We start from the raw sequence: 18,045 nt of genomic DNA, 5'->3' as shown, positions 1-18,045 counted from the left end.
GGCGCTGCAAGTGATGTGAAAGATATAGAAGACAACGCAGTCTGTGGGTGCGCCATTCTGTACGTCGTCTTTCTGCTGTAAGCGTGTGCTGTTCACAACGTGCAAGTGTGCTGTAGACAACATGGTTTATTCCTTAGAACAGAGGATTTTTCTGGTGTTGGAATTCCACCGCCTAGAACACAGTGTTGTTGCAACAAGACGAAGTTTTCAACGGAGGTTTAATGTAACCAAAGGACCGAAAAGCGATACAATAAAGGATCTGTTTGAAAAATTTCAACGGACTGGGAATGTGACGGATGAACGTGCTGGAAAGGTAGGGCGACCGCGTACGGCAACCACAGAGGGCAACACGCAGCTAGTGCAGCAGGTGATCCGACAGCGGCCTCGGGTTTCCGTTCGCCGTGTTGCAGCTGCGGTCCAAATGACGCCAACGTCCACGTATCGTCTCCTGCGCCAGAGTTTACACCTCTATCCATACAAAATTCAAACGCGGCAACCCCTCAGCGCCGCTACCATTGCTGCACGAGAGACATTCGCTAACGATATAGTGCACAGGATTGATGACGGCGATATGCATGTGGGCAGCATTTGGTTTACTGACGAAGCTTATTTTTACCTGGACGGCTTCGTCAATAACAGAACTGGCGGATATGGGGAACCGAAAAGCCCCATGTTGCAGTCCCATCGTCCCTGCATCCTCAAAAAGTACTGGTCTGGGCCGCCATTTCTTCCAAAGGAATCATTGGCCCATTTTTCAAATCCGAAACGATTACTGCATCACACTATCTGGACATTCTTCGTGAATTTGTGGCGGTACAAACTGCCTTAGACGAGACTGCGAACACCTCGTGGTTTATGCAAATGGTGCCCGGCCACATCGCACGGCCGACGTCTTTAATTTCCTGAATGAATATTTCGATGATCGTGTGATTGCTTTGGGCTATCCGAAACATACAGGAGGCGGCGTGGATTGGCCTCCCTATTCGCCAGACATGAACCCCTGTGACTTCTTTCTGTGGGGACACTTGAAAGACCAGGTGTACAGCCAGAATCCAGAAACAATTGAACAGCTGAAGCAGTACATCTCATCTGCATGTGAAGCCATTCCGCCAGACACGTTGTCAAAGGTTTCGGGTAATTTCATTCAGAGACTACGCCATATTATTGCTACGCATGGTGGATATGTGGAAAATATCGTACTATAGAGTTTCCCAGACCGCAGCGCCATCTGTTGTTGAAAATTGTAACTACTGTAATTTCGAAAGTTTGTCTGCCTGAAAATGTACTGTTGTCCCAAGCATATTGCAACAAACGGTGTATTTCTATCGCTGCTCGTTTAGTTTTTATTGCCGTTTCAAATATACCGGTCATTTTTGAAACACCCTGTAAGAACTGATGGTAGGGCTCGAATGTGGCGCAGACCCCTCGAGGCCATGGATCCATTTGTCTACAAGCCACTGTACAAGCTGGTGGTGATCCATAATGGTTCAGCTGTGTTTGCGCGGAATAGACTGGGTTCTCTGGTCCAACTGAATCGATTATTGACTGCAAATGGATATGTTCGACTAATTGGAAACCATTTTCAGCCACTGATGGACTTCATTTTCATGGATGACTGTACACCATGTCACAGGGCCACAATTGTTCACGATCAGTTTAGAGAACATTCTGGACAATTATAGCGGGTGATTTGGCCACACAGATAGCGCGACATGAATCCCATCGAACTTTTATGGGAGATAATCGAGAGATTAGTTGGCGCACAAAAGCCTGCACCGGCAACATTTTCGCAATTATGGATGACTACAAGGGCGCCGACCGAGGTGGCCGAGCGGTTCTAGGCGCTTCAGTCTGGAACCGCCCGACCGCTACGGTCGCGGGTTTGAATCCTGCCTCGGGCATGGACGTGTGTGATGTCCTTAGGTTAGTTAGGTTCAAGTAGTTCTAAGTTCTAGGTGACTGATAACATCAGAAGTTAAGTCCCATAGTGCTCAGAGCCATTTGAACCATTTTGAACTACAGGGGCAGCATGGCTGAGTATTTCTGCCGAGGACTTCCAACGACTTGTTGAGTCTATCCCACGTTGAGCTGCTACACCAAGCTGGGCAAAAGGAGGTCCGACAACGTATTCGCTGGTATCCCACAATTTTTGTCTCCTCCATGTACAATGCGTCACCAAAAGCAAAAAAAATGGTTCAAATGGCTCTGAGCACTATGGGACTTAACATCTATGGTCATCAGTCCCCTACAACTTAGAACTACTTAAACCTAACTAACCTAAGGACATCACACAACACCCAGCCATCACGAGGCAGAGAAAATCCCTGACCCCGCCGGGAATCGAACCCGGGAACCCGGGCGTGGGAAGCGAGAACGCTACCGCACGACCACGAGATGCGGGCACCAAAAGCACTTAACAGTAAATAAAACAACGGTAACAATAACCAGACGGAAAATAAATGGTAATAACTCAAAATAATTACCCAGATTAGGACCAAGGCAAGCTTGGGGAAATTCCAATCGCAACACGCAAAACCACGGTGGCAACAACACAGAATCAGTCAAATTCTGATCTAACGGAAATTTTCAAGGTGATCTCTGGCGCCAGTACTTTTAGCTCAAGTGTATGCCAGCAAAAAACATCGTTACAATAATTGCGGACACAATGTGAAACTTGAACCAAGCACCTGACATATCAAAAATAACGGTCCGCGTTGAGGTAGAAATGAACGCATTTGATCCATAAAGGCCTTTAGAATTCCATGGTAAACCAACTTAACATTTTGCAGCAATAATGGGGAAGGAGCAGCAAACATGAAAGTTTCTTAACGGAAACATACCTCAGAAAGTTGCAATCTTTTCGTATCCGAAACCATTACGGGACACAGAACGGATAGATTAAACCGAAGAGGAGGCGGCACAGCCGTGTTTCTAAGGAACACACTTAAGCACTCAAGACATACGGTAACAACGCTGACCGCAGATATTCACGCCCAAACGACTCTATGGACGAGAAAGACTTTACTACGGCCTTCGACAGATTTGATAAAGTAACACTATGCGGGAACCTGGACGCAAAATACTTCGCGTGGAATTCGAAACAGAAGAATCCGAAAGGAGAGAAATTATACGAACTGGAAAAGAGGCTCCATTTAATTACATATAGTCTGCAGGAACACACACATATACCTCGTAAGTGATCATTGACCCAGTGTTCTAGATATAACAATTCTGAAAAATCTGAAGTTTCATCCACACCTTAGGATAACAAACGACTTAACATCTGACCACTGTCCAGTTATTGGGCGGATAGTAAACGCTATAGAACCATCGTTTCCCACCGAGCAAGAAACGCAACAACTGGGACCAGTTCGAGGCGTATTTAAACAATAACATCAGGCCTACCAAAAATGTCGGAAGCAAATCAGACATTGCCCCGACATTAAACCAGTTAGCGGCAGGAATCAAGAAGGCGTATCGACAGGCAACGATAACTACGGCACAGATTTTGAATCGATATCTCGAATAATATTCACCTCTGCTGCAGGATCTAAAAACTTTAAAAAATAGAGCCCGTAAGCGGTGATTTCATTTCAGAGACACACAGGACAAAAGCGAACTGAAACGCCTCACTAAAAAACTCTGTAGACAAGTAACAGAGTGAAGGAATGAAATATGGGACGACCGGACGCAAACCTTTCTCCTGCAAACGCGAAACGACTGGAAATTAATAAGGTAATTAATGGACCCAATACGGCCTTATTAGGCCCTATATGCTTAACATTAGAATCCCTGAACAAAGCAGAGTTACTTGAAGCACAAAACACATTAAACTCCTAAGATTTCGGATTTGGAGACGAAGAAATATGTAGAAAATCCGGAGAAGAACAGTTTATCATTTAAACACCTCGAACCACAAATCCCGTACTCTCAACATCTGAAGGGATACGGAAAGTGATCAGGAATCTGGCCATAAACCCGGCACCTGGCCCTAACAGGCTCTCTAATGAGGAGTTGCAATATTTATCACGGAAGCCCCTCCAATTGTTAACGAGGATCTATATCAGCTACCTTCTCAATGAATACTTCCACAATACTTCGAAAATATCCAGGGTAGGAACAATCAAATGGTTCAAACGTCTCTGAGCACTATGGGACTTAACATCTGAGGTCATCAGTCCCCTAGAACTTAGAACTACTTAAACCTAACTAACCTAAGGACATCACACACATCCATGCCCGAGGCAGGATTCGAACCTGCGACCGTAGCGGTAGCGCGGTTCCAGACTGAAGCGCCTAGAACCGCTCGGCCACACCGACCGGCCTAGCAACAATCCCAAAGCCGGAAAAAGACCCGCGACAACTAATAATCCAAAGGCCGGAAAGTGATATCATACGGCTCCAACAGTTCGTCTTTTAGACCCACTTGTCTTCAGAACTTCAACAGCTGAGAATGATAGAATTTATCGCGTAGAATAAGAACTGTGTGTACTACACTGCAAGGTTCTTTCCTCGATGTGAATAAGGCACAAGACAAAGAGTGGAAAGCCAAACTAATGTCAAAAATTGAATGCCACAGGAGTAGTCCAAGACTACATGACCAAACTGACAGTCTTTTTTCTGATAGAAGCTTCTTCGTGAAGATTGAAAGTCAACGGTCAAGCAGGGGTGTATTCTTGACCATGGGATTTTCCAAGGCTCTGTATTATTTCCCACATTATTTATCTTACATGTTAATGACCTGCCTAGCTTGCCACAAATAGTAGCAGCACAATTCCCGGACGACACTACTTTGTTCATCAGCAATTGTTGAGTAAAATCGGCGATAACCCGCCTCCAGAGACAGTTGGCGATCATGGACAATGGGACAACGTTATGAGGTCAAAAGCAGAAAAAAGACGTGCAGCCATGTTTACCTGCAGAAGACAAGCCCTGAGAGACAGGCTATTAATTAATAACACAGAAATCCAGTGGATCAACCAGGTTAGATACCTAGGAGTGGTACTCGATAACAAGTTCATATTCAAGACACATATTCAAACGTAGAACGACATGGTGACCCGACTAATTTATGCCCCGTTTCCCTTACTGCCAAGTATAAACATGAACATTAATACAAAACGGACTGGCTGCCAACTATATACGGAAGTTCCTCCTGAAGCATCGTCTGTCAAACACCAAAATACTCTAACTAAATCATAACATACGCTTCAGAGTAATCTCGATAGCGCCCCGATGGAACAGAACCAGAGACTTATATGAAGAACTGAAGATAGTCATCATCAGCGACGTGATCAAGCAACACACAGCAAAACATAAGAGTACACGGGAATAGTCAATCGGGAACTATGGCAACCCGGAACAAAGAGAGTTCTACGCTCAATCATGGAGGATGCCACATACACTATGTGATCAAAAGTATCCGAACACCCCCAAATACATACGTTTCTCATATTAGGTGCATTATGCTACCACATACTGCCAGGTACTCTATATCAGTGACGTCAGTAGTCATTAGACATTGTGAGAGAGCTAAATGGGGCGCTCCGCGGAACTCACGGATTTCGAAGGACGTCGGGTGATTGGATGTCACTTGTGCCACATGTCTGTATGCAAGATTTCCACATTCCTAAACATCCCTAGGTCCGCCGTTTCCGATGTGATAGTGAAGTGGAAACGCGAAGGGGCACGTACAGCACGAAAGCGTACAAGCTGATCTCGTCTGTTGACTGACAGAGACCCCCGACAGAGAAGCGGGTCGTAATATGTAATAGGCAGACAGCTATCCAAACCATTACACAGAAATTCCAAACTGCATCAGGATGCACTGCAGGTACTATGACAGACAGAAGGTGAGAAAACGGATTTCATGGTCGAGCAGCTGCTCATTAAGCCACACATCACGCCGGTAAACGCCAAACAAAAAAATGTGCGTGAAATCTTATGGGACTTAACTGCAAAGGTCATCAGTCTCTAAGCTTACACACTACTTAATCTAAATTATCCTAAGAACAAACACACACACCCATGCCCGAGGTAGGACTCGAACCTCCGCCGGGACCAGCCGCACAGTCCATGACTGCAGCGCCCAAGACCGCTCGGCTAATCCCGCGCGGAAACACCAAACGACGCGTCGCTTGGTGTAAGGAGCGTAAACATTGGGCGATCGAACAGTAGGTGTAAATATTGGCTTTTATGTAAATAAACAAAGGGGTTAGCAGAAGTTTATTTCTTTAATGCGCAGGTCTGTAACAAATAAAGAAAAAGTAAAATTCACGGTTCTTTTGCGTGCGTATTTAGCTATCGGTATGACAAACTGTTTGCTAGAAACTTCATGCTGTAGCACAGAGTCCCGCAAGTTCGAATGTCGAATCTTTGATCTTTGTAAAACGCGTCGTATCAATGGCTTGAAAAATTTGGGGGGATTATTTCATTAAACATACAGGTTGACAGAGGGTTAGTGCAATCAACATTGTTATTTACAAAACAATGCATTACTTCAGTTAATATATTTTATTTCGAGCTCCTGTCAAAGTTCCGTACGACTGATGGGCAACTTTCAGTCATCTTCGTTATGAGATTGTTTTTCCCGCCACATATCATTTACTCTCTGACTGTTTTCCCGCGACGAATAATTGACCTTTGATTGGCGTACGTATACGAGCAGCTGTCACCTCGCGACATTTGCTTGCTCTGCCTTCGACAGTTACGTACAAGGGGAATTCGAAGCTTCCAGTATTCTATAAAAGTTCTGTAACAGAAGCTTTAATTTTTGCTTTCCAGCGTCGTGCAGGAAGTTTCGTCGGGGAAAAGGTAAGAGATACTCAACTTTCGTAGCGCAGGATGATACTGACGCGTAATCAGTGCTCAGAGGTAGTTGCGAAAATTTGTGATGTTGGCGTTTTTCGATGATGTTAAGGTTGTTGTGTTTTTATTAGACATGTCAACATATACAGGGTGTTACAGAAAGGTACGGCCAAACTTTCAGGAAACATTCGTCACACACAAAGAAAGAAAATACAGTATGTGTGTGCATTCCGAGTCACAAAATTTCTGACTTCATACTTAAGCATCATATACCGTACTTGTTTTCTCTTCGACTAAAATAATCTACAGCATTGAGTACCAGAACCCACACTCTGTGTGCACGTAGATTTTGGCTAGTTTGTAGGGATTATTTACACTACTGGCCGTTAAAATTGCTACACAAAGAAGAAACACAGATGATAAACGGGTATTCACTGGATAAATATATTATACTAGAACTGACATGTGATTATATTTTCGCGCCATTTGGGTGCATAGATCCTGAGAAATCAGTACCCAGAACAACCACCTCTGGCCGTAATAACGGCCTTGATACGTTTGGGCATTGAGTCAAACAGAGCTTGGATGGCGTGTACAGGTACAGCTGCCCATGCAGCTTCAACAGGATACCACAGTTCATCAAGAGTAGTGACTGGCGTATTGTGACGAGCCAGTTGCTCGGCCACCATTGACCAGACGCTTTCAATTGCTGAGAGATCTGGAGAATGTGCTGGCCAGGGCAGCAGTCGAACATTTTCTGTATCCAGAAAGGCCCGTTCAGGACCTGCAACATGCGGTCCTGCGTTATCCTGCTGAAATGTAGGGTTCCGCAGGGATCGAACGAAGGGTAGAACCACGGGTCGTAACACATCTGAAAGGTAACGTCCACTGTTCAAAGTGCCGTCAATGCGAACAAGAGGTAACCGAAACGTGTAACCAATGGCACCCCATACCATCACCTCGGGTGATATGCCAGTACGGCGATGACAAATACACGATCCCAATATGCGTCCACCACGATGTCGCCAAACACTGATGCGACCATCATGATGCTGTAAACAGAACCTGGATTCACCCGAAAAAATGACGTTTTGCCATTTGTGCAACCAGGTTCGTCGTTGAGTACAACATCGCAGGCGCTCCTGTCTGTGATGCAGCGTCAAGGGTAACAACAGATGTGGTCTCCGAGCTGATAGTCCATGGTGCTGCGAAGGTCGTTGAACTTTTCGTGCAGATGGTTGTTGTCTTGCAAACGTACCCATCAGTTGACTTGGGGATCGAGACGTGGCTGCACGATCCGTTACAGCCATGCGGATAAGATGCCTGTCATCTCGACTGCTAGTGATACGTGGCCGTTGGTGTCCAGCACGGCGCTCCGTATTACCCTCCTGAACCCACCGATTCCATATTCTGCTACAGTCATTGGATCTCGACCAACACGAGCAGCAATGTCGCGATACGACAAACCGCAATCGCGATAGGCTACAATCCGACCTTTATCAAAGTCGGAAACGTGTTGGTACGCATTTCTTCTCCTTACACGAGGCATCACAACAACGTTTCACCAGGCAACGCCGGTCAGCTGCTGTTTGTGTATGAGAAATCGGTTGGAAACTTTCCTCACGTCAGCATGTTGTAGGTGTCGCCACCGGCGCCAGCCTTGTGTGAATGCTCTGAAAAGCTAATCATTTCCATATCACAGCATCTTCTTCCTGTCGGTTAAATTTCGCGTCTGTAGCACGTCATCTTCGTGGTGTAGCAATTTTAATGGCCAGTAGTGTAATATGAGTAATGTCACTAAACACGATCATCGTTCTACTGAGAAGGAGCGAATTTACGACAGCGACTACTTAACCTTAAACGAGAGCATTTCAGACGAAAGTGGTATGTGCTTATCAATTTCATCCACTAATATAACTCAGTAATAATATTGCAACAGAATTTCTGTGGTGATCAAACCTACATTAGGTTAGGTCATAAACCAACAGTTTCTTTCCTTGACATAATACCTGCATAATCAATGAGTTTTTGATAGAAATTGCCGGCCGTAGTAGTCGAGCAGTTCTAGGCGCTACAGTCTGGAACCGCGCGACCGCTACGGTTGCAGGTTCGAATCCCGCCTCGGGCATGGATGTGCTTGATGTTGTTAGCTTACTTAGGTTTAAGTAGTTCTAAGTTCTAGGGGACTGATGACCTCAGATGTTAAGTCCCGTAGTGCTCAGAGCCATTTGAACCATTTTATAGAAATTACAGAATTACGATATCGAAAACTTCATCTCGCTAAATACGCTGACGGAAAAAATCGCAACACCAAAAAGAAATTATGCGACATAAACGACTGTTGGTAGGCGTGTTTCTACATCTGAAAAAATGATTCATATTGCAATTTCTTGCCAGTCGCATAAGACTGGCGACAGTAGTGCCACTATGAGGGTGCAAATAATGTTTGCTTTAAATACGAGCTGCAACGGCGGTGAGCGTTAGTTAGCTTTGAGATACGACGTGGTGAGTTGATGTTAGTCGTGAATGCCTTTAAGGCGACAAAGATGCCATTATCAAGACCTCACTGTATTTGCACGAGGGTGTGTAATTCGGCTACGAGAAGCTGGATGTTCCTCCTACGATACTGCAGAAATACACTCCTGGAAATTGAAACAAAAACACCGTGAATTCATTGTCCCAGGAAGGGGAAACTTTATTGACACATTCCTGGGGTCAGATACATCACATGATCACACTGACAGAACCACAGGCACATAGACACAGGCAACAGAGCATGCACAATGTCGGCACTAGTACAGTGTATATCCACCTTTCGCAGCAATGCAGGCTGCTATTCTCCCATGGAGACGATCGTAGAGATGCTGGATGTAGTCCTGTGGAACGGCTTGCCATGCCATTTCCACCTGGCGCCTCAGTTGGACCAGCGTTCGTGCTGGACGTGCAGACCGCGTGAGACGACGCTTCATCCAGTCCCAAACATGCTCAATGGGGGACAGATCCGGAGATCTTGCTGGCCAGGGTAGTTGACTTACACCTTCTAGAGCACGTTGGGTGGCACGGGATACATGCGGACGTGCATTGTCCTGTTGGAACAGCAAGTTCCCTTGCCGGTCTAGGAATGGTAGAACGATGGGTTCGATGACGGTTTGGATGTACCGTGCACTATTCAGTGTCCCCTCGACGATCACCAGTGGTGTACGGCCAGTGTAGGAGATCGCTCCTCACACCATGATGCCGGGTGTTGGCCCTGTGTGCCTCGGTCGTATGCAGTCCTGATTGTGGCGCTCACCTGCACGGCGCCAAACACGCATACGACCATCATTGGCACCAAGGCAGAAGCGACTCTCATCGCTGAAGACGACACGTCTCCATTCGTCCCTCCATTCACGCCTGTCGCGACACAACTGGAGGCGGGCTGCAAGATGTTGGGGCGTGAGCGGAAGAGGGCCTAACGGTGTGCGGGACCGCAGCCCAGCTTCATGGAGACGGTTGCGAATGGTCCTCGCCGATACCCCAGGAGCAACAGTGTCCCTAATTTGCTGGGAAGTGGCGGTGCGGTCCCCTACGGCACTGCGTAGGATCCTACGGTCTTGGCGTGCATCCGTGCGTCGCTGCGGTCCGGTCCCAGGTCGACGGGCACGTGCACCTTCCGCCGACCACTGGCGACAACATCGATGTACTGTGGAGACCTCACGCCCCACGTGTTGAGCAATTCGGCGGTACGTCCACCCGGCCTCCCGCATGCCCACTATACGCCCTCGCTCAAAGTCCGTCAACTGCACATACGGTTCACGTCCACGCTGTCGCGGCATGCTACCAGTGTTAAAGACTGCGATGGAGCTCCGTATGCCACGGCAAACTGGCTGACACTGACGGCGGCGGTGCACAAATGCTGCGCAGCTAGCGCCATTCGACGGCCAACACCGCGGTTCCTGGTGTGTCCGCTGTGCCGTGCGTGTGATCATTGCTTGTACAGCCCTCTCGCAGTGTCCGGAGCAAGTATGGTGGGTCTGACACACCGGTGTCAATGTGTTCTTTTTTCCATTTCCAGGAGTGTATTTGGCAGCGATGTAGGCACTGTACACGGCTGCTGGCAGCGTCAGAATGTACGGTCGCCTGGACATCCACGTGGCATTACCGCGGGGGAAGACCATCGTGTTCAGCGTATGGTTCTGGCACATCGTGCTGTATCTGCAGCAGCAGCTTGAACAGCTGCTGGCGCAACAGAGACACAACGAGCTGTTAAAAATCGGTTACTTCAGGGACAACTCGGAGCCAGACGCCCTGTAGCATGCATTCCACTGACCCCAAACCACCACTGTTTGCGACTTCGATGGAGTCAAGAGAGAGTTCATTGGACGGCAGAATGGGGTTTTATTTATTTATTGTTCCGTGGGACCAAATTAAGGAGAAGTCTCCATGGTCATGGAACGAGTCAATACATGAAATTATAACACGATAGTAGAAACAGATAAAATGAAATATAAAAAAAAACATATTCAGGCGACAAGTCGTAAGTTTAAATAAAGAAAATCAACAATGTAACACTGGAATTTGTTTAATTTTTTAGCTCTTCCAGGAGCTCCTCGACAGAATAGAAGGAGTGAGCCATGAGGAATCTCTTCAGTTTAGACTTAAAAGAGTTTGGGCTACTGCTAAGATTTTTGAGTTCTTGTGGTAGCTTATTGAAAATGGATGCAGCAGAATACTGCACTCCTTTCTGCACAAGAGGCAAGGAAGTGCATTGCACATGCAGATTTGATTTCTGCCTAGTATTAACTGAGTGAAAGCTGCTAACTCTTGGGAATATGCTAATATTGCTAACAACAAACGACATTAAAGAAAATATATACTGTGAGGGCAATGTCATAATTCCCAGACTATTGAATAGGGGTCGACAAGAGGTTCTCGAATTTACACCACATACAGCTCGAACAGCCCGTTTTTGAGCCAAAAATACCCTTTTTGAATCAGAAGAATTACCCCAAAAAGTAATACCATACGACATAAGCGAATGAAAATATGCGAAGTAGACTACTTTCCGTGTTCAACTGTCACTTATTTCAGATACTGTTCTAATGGAAAATAAAGCAGCATTTAGTTTCTGTTTTGGTTTCCAATGAAAGCTGGTTCTACGTTGGTGCCAGTGATGGCTGTGTGTTGGTTAGAAGGGGGGGCAGCTGAGGGGCTTCAACCAACCTGTCTGTGTGCTAGGAACACTAGACCTACACCTGGAATTGTCGTCTTTGGTGCGATTTCGTATGACAGCAGGCGTACTCTCTCGGTCATCCCACGCACTCTGACTACAAATCTGTATGCCAGTCTGGTGATTCTGCTTTACCGCCATTCTTGAACAGTATTGCAGGAGGTGTTTTCCAACAGGATAACGCTGGCCCCCGTACCGCTGTTGTAACCCAACATTCTCGTCAACATGTTGACTTGGTCTGCTCAATCACTTGATCTGTCTTTAATGACATCGTCGGACGACAGCTTCAGCATCATCCACAAATATGTAGTATTAACAGTCCCTGTGTTGACTGACCAAGTGCAACAGGCATGGAACTCCATCCCACAAGCTGACATCTGGCACCTATACAGTACAATTCATGCATGTTTGCATGCAACATTCTAGTGCTTGCGCTGGTTATTAATGTATTAGCTTTTCAGATTTGCAGTGGCTCATCTCAAGCTTACCGTAACAATCACATTTGTTACCTAGACAAATGTATTCGCAAAATTTCATGGCTCTTCATCAATTATTTTTTCTGTCACTACATTTTCAGTAGCAGCCTTTTGTACCTGTGCCCCACATAGCAACACTATTCAACACAAGTTTCTAATTACAAAAAATGGTTCAAATGGCTCTGAGCACTATGGGACTTAACTTCTGAGGTCATCAGTCCCCTAGAACTTAGAACTACTTGAACCTACCTAACCTAAGGACATCACACACATCCATGCCCGAGGCAGGATTCGAACCTGCGACCGTAGCGGTTGCACGGTTCCAGACTGTAGCACTTAGAACCGCTCAGCCACTCCGACCGGCTTCTAATTACATATCATGTTTATGGGAACAATAGTTCGGTGAAACACAAATATGATTAAGCCAGCATAGAACAAATGTAATGTAAGGCCAGCCGCGGTGGCCGAGTGGCTCTAGGTGCTTCAGTCCAGAACCACGCGACTGCTACGGTCCCAGGTTCGAATCCTACCTCAGCCATGGATGTGTGTAATGTCCTTTGGTTAGTTAGGTTTAAGTAATTCTAAGTTCTACGGGACTGATGACCTCAGATGTTAAGTCCCACAGTCCTCAGAGCCATAATGTAAGGAACTTGGCACGATAGCGTCACATCACTCTCTTCATGCTGCTGAAAACGCTTCCTGAAAGTAGAAAAAACCACCATTAAACATCACTGCATAGATATCTGCCCCTATTAAAAAAAATAGTAACGAGGAACATACAAGGTATGTCCATAAAGTGAGTTCCGTTTGGTTAATAAAATAAACGCGTACAGATACAGAAAAAATATTTACTGTACAAAAATCTACAACTGTCAAACTACTTTTGTACACAGCTTCCGAAATTTTGTAGGCACTTGTCGTACCATGGCACAAGTTTTTGTATGCCTTCTTCATAGAAGATTGCCGCCTGTGTATTCAACCATGTGGTAACATGTTCTTTCAGCTCGTCATCATCGTTGAAGTGTTGACCACCAAGGACAGACTTGTGGAACTTCCACAGCATGGGCACTAAGTGTAAACTTACGGTTGCGCTTAACCTTCTCTTCAGTTGTGTGACCCAGTTCATCAGTAACCACAGACGGGCATCCTCCTCGTTCTTCATCGCGCACTTGATCACGTCCTTCATTGAACAGTCTGACCCATCTTCTAACCATTGAACACTCATAGCATTTTGTCCTTAAACCTTGCAGATTTGCCTATGAATTTCCTTCGGTTTAACTTTCTTTGCATTTAGAAAACGAATCACAGCACACGTCAGCAGCAGCGATCTGAAAATGGCATACATGTCTTCTCCTTGAGTCAGAGCAACTGCCGCACATGCAGTGAAGTGCTATCGTAGCGCTGCCGCGGATAGAAATAGAAACGGAACTTACTTTGTGCACGACCCTCGTATTATGGCATTACCTAATGAATAAGTCTCGCATGCATCGTAGTTGATGAACAGTGCTCATACACTAATGAAATAATAATATAGGTACAACTGGAAACACTGAAATTGTACAACAATTTCTGTGTCGCCAAGTGCTTGTACACTATCTACATTGTATTCAGGTGTAATATAATATGGAGATATACCTTTGTTCATGCTCTTGTCTGAAGTATCTGGAAACCTCACTGCAATGCCGAACTAACCCATAGATGTTAGATGTTATGAGAGGCAGAACTGCAGTCTGGAAGAAGGTGGAGAGTATTATATTGTCAGTAGAGAAACAATAACTGTGGAATGGGTCAGGCAGGAGAGCTGTGCGACTTCCATTGTCGGCTAATCATTAGATGTCACGTAAGCTACTCATTCATCAGGGACATTTGAACCCTTCTCAAGCATCCCAAATCGACTATTTGCAGTGTTATTGTGATGAGTAACCACGAAGGAACAATCACAGCCAAACCAAGACCAAGCAGATCTCATGCATTGACAGACAGGGACTGCCAATTAGTGTGGAGGATGGTTTTACAACACACACACATCCATGTTCGAGGGAGGACTTGAACCTCCGGTGGGACACTTTTTCTGTATTCGCTACTAAGCAATCTCTAAGGAGCTGTATGAAGCAACAGCAATGGGTGCTGAATGGTTTGAAGTGAATGAAATGCTGTGATGTAGAATGCTACAGACTGTGGCAATCTGATGGAAGGCTGTGGGTCTGGCAAATGCCTGGCGAGTACTATCTCGCATCACGTGTAGTGCCAACTGTCAAGTGCACAGGAGAATGTGTCACAGTTGAATGGTGTTCATCGTGGGTAGGGGTCAACCCCTGATTGTGCTTAAATAAATGTTAAATGTGGAAGGATATGAGTAATGTGGTTGTATCCATGTCAGCCCAATCTGCATGGTTGCCAGATCTCCCAACAGGGTCATTGTCTTCCTTTGGTCAATGTTCTGAGACAGTTGCCTTCTTCCAAGGCCATGGGTCAGTATCCTTCTTGGTCAAAGCCCTGAGGCATTTGTTCTCATCTTGAATGACACGGGGATCCACTGTTCTCTACGAGTAAGTTATACCTATTTATTACCTGTCACGTATAACAATATTACTTATTGATGGTTAATGGTCAGTTTAATTTACAACCAAATTATGATGCATTAAAACTGAAACGATTTTCATCCACCACTCCGACCGACCCCCCATGAACCATGGACCTTGCCGCTGGTGGGGAGGCTTGCGTGCCTCAGCGATACAGATGGCCGTACCGTAGGTGCAACCACAACGGAGGGGTATCTGTTGAGAGGCCAGACAAACATGTGGTTCCTGAAGAGGGGCAGCAGCCTTTTCAGTAGTTGCAGGGGCAACAGTCTGGATGATTGACTGATCTGGCCTTGTAACATTAACCAAAACGGCCTTGCTGTGCTGGTACTGCGAACGGCTGAAAGCAAGGGGAAACTACAGCCATAATTTTTCCCGAGGAAATGCAGCTCTACTGTATGATTAAATGATGATGGCGTCCTCTTGGGTAAAATATTCCGGAGGTAAAATAGTCCCCCATTCGGATCTCCGGGCGGGGACTACTCAGGAGGACGTCGTTATCAGGAGAAAGAAAACTGGCGTTCTACGGATCGGAGCGTGGAATGTCAGATCCCTTAATCGGGCAGGTAGGTTAGAAAATTTAAAAAGGGAAATGGATAGGTTAAAGTTAGATATAATGGGAATTAGTGAAGTTCGGTGGCAGGAGGAAAAAGACTTTTGGTCAGGTGATTACAGGGTTATAAATACAAAATCAAATAGGGGTAATGCAGGAGTAGGTTTAATAATGAATAAAAAAATAGGAGTGCGGGTTAGCTACTACAAACAGCATAGTGAACGCATTATTGTGGCCAAGATAGACACAAAGCCCATGCCTACTACAGTAGTACAAGTTTATATGCCAACTACCTCTGCAGATGATGAAGAAATAGATGAAATGTATGATGAGATAAAAGAAATTATTCAGGTAGTGAAAGGAGACGAAAACTTAATAGTCATGGGTGACTGGAATTCGTCAGTAGGAAAAGGGAGAGAAGGAAACATAGTAGGTGAATATGGATTGGGGGGAAGGAATGAAAGAGGAAGCCGCCTTGTAGAATTTTGCACAGAGCATAACTTAATCATAGCCAACACTTGGTTCAAGAATCATAAAAGAAGGTTGTATACCTGGAAGAATCCTGGAGATACTAGTAGGTATCAGATAGATTATATAATGGTACGACAGAGATTTAGGAACCAGATTTTAAATTGTAAGACATTTCCTGGGGCAGATGTGGATTCTGACCACAATCTATTGGTTATGAACTGCAGATTGAAACTGAAGAAACTGCAAAAAGGTGGGAATTTAAGGAGATGGGACCTGGATAAACTGAAAGAACCAGAGGTTGTAGAGAGTTTCAGGAAGAGCATAAGGGAACAATTGACAGGAATGGGGGAAAGAAATACAGTAGAAGAAGAATGGGTAGCTCTGAGGGATGAAGTAGTGAAGGCAGCAGAGGATCAAGTAGGTAAAAAGACGAGGGCTAATAGAAATCCTTGGGTAACAGAAGAAATATTGAATTTAATTGATGAAAGGAGAAAATATAAAAATGCAGTAAATGAAGCAGGCAAAAAGGAATACAAACGTCTCAAAAATGAGATAGACAGGAAGTGCAAAATGGCTAAGCAGGGATGGCTAGAGGACAAATGTAAGGATGTAGAGGCTTGTCTCACTAGGGGTAAGACAGATACTGCCTACAGGAAAATTAAAGAGACCTTTGGAGAGAAGAGAACCACTTGTATGAATATCAAGAGCTCAGATGGCAACCCAGTTCTAAGCAAAGAAGGGAAGGCAGAAAGGTGGAAGGGGTATATAGAGAGTTTATACAAGGGCGATGTACTTGAGGACAATATTATGGAAATGGAAGAGGATGTAGATGAAGACGAAATGGGAGATAAGATACTGCGTGAAGAGTTTGACAGAGCACTGAAAGACTTGAGTCGAAACAAGGCCCCGGGAGTAGACAACATTCCATTTGAACTACTGATGGCCTCGGGAGAGCCAGTCGTGACAAAACTCTACCATCTGGTGAGCACGATGTATGAGACAGGCGAAATACCCTCAGACTTCAAGAAGAATATAATAATTCCAATCCCAAAGAAAGCAGGTGTTGACAGATGTGAAAATTACCGAACTATCAGTTTAATAAGTCACAGCTGCAAAATACTAACGCAAATTCTTTACAGACGAATGGAAAAACTGGTAGAAGCCGACCTCGGGGAAGATCAGTTTGGATTCCGTAGAAATGTTGGAACACGTGAGGCAATACTGAACTTACGACTTATCTTAGAAGAAAGATTAAGAAAAGGCAAACCTACGTTTCTAGCGTTTGTAGACTTAGAGAAAGCTTTTGACAATGTTAACTGGAATACTCTCTTTCAAATTGTAAAGGTGGCAGGGGTAAAATACAGGGAGCGAAAGGCTATTTACAGTTTGTACAGAAACCAGATGGCAGTTATAAGAGTCGAGGGGCATGAAAGGGAAGCAGTGGTTGGGAAAGGAGTAAGACAGGGTTGTAGCCTCTCCCCAATGTTATTCAATCTGTATATTGAGCAAGCAGTAAAGGAAACAAAAGAAAAATTCGGAGTAGGTATTAAAATTCATGGAGAAGAAGTAAAAACTTTGAGGTTCGCCGATGACATTGTAATTCTGTCAGAGACAGCAAAGGACTTGGAAGAGCAGTTGAACGGAATGGACAGTGTCTTGAAAGGAGGATATAAGATGAACATCAACAAAAGCAAAACGAGGATAATGGAATGTAGTCAAATTAAGTCGGGTGATGCTGAGGGAATTGGATTAGGAAATGAGACACTTAAAGTAGTAAAGGAGTTTTGCTATTTAGGGAGTAAAATAACCGATGATGGTCGAAGTAGAAGGATATAAAATGTAGACTGGCAATGGCAAGGAAAGCGTTTCTCAAGAAGAGGAATTTGTTAACATCGAGTATAGATTTAAGTGTCAGGAAGTCGTTTCTGAAAGTATTTGTATGGAGTG

Source organism: Schistocerca cancellata, chromosome 9 (assembly GCF_023864275.1).
Source record: "Schistocerca cancellata isolate TAMUIC-IGC-003103 chromosome 9, iqSchCanc2.1, whole genome shotgun sequence".
NCBI lineage: Eukaryota > Metazoa > Arthropoda > Insecta > Orthoptera > Acrididae > Schistocerca > Schistocerca cancellata.
Note: the sequence above shows the minus strand (reverse complement) of the source record.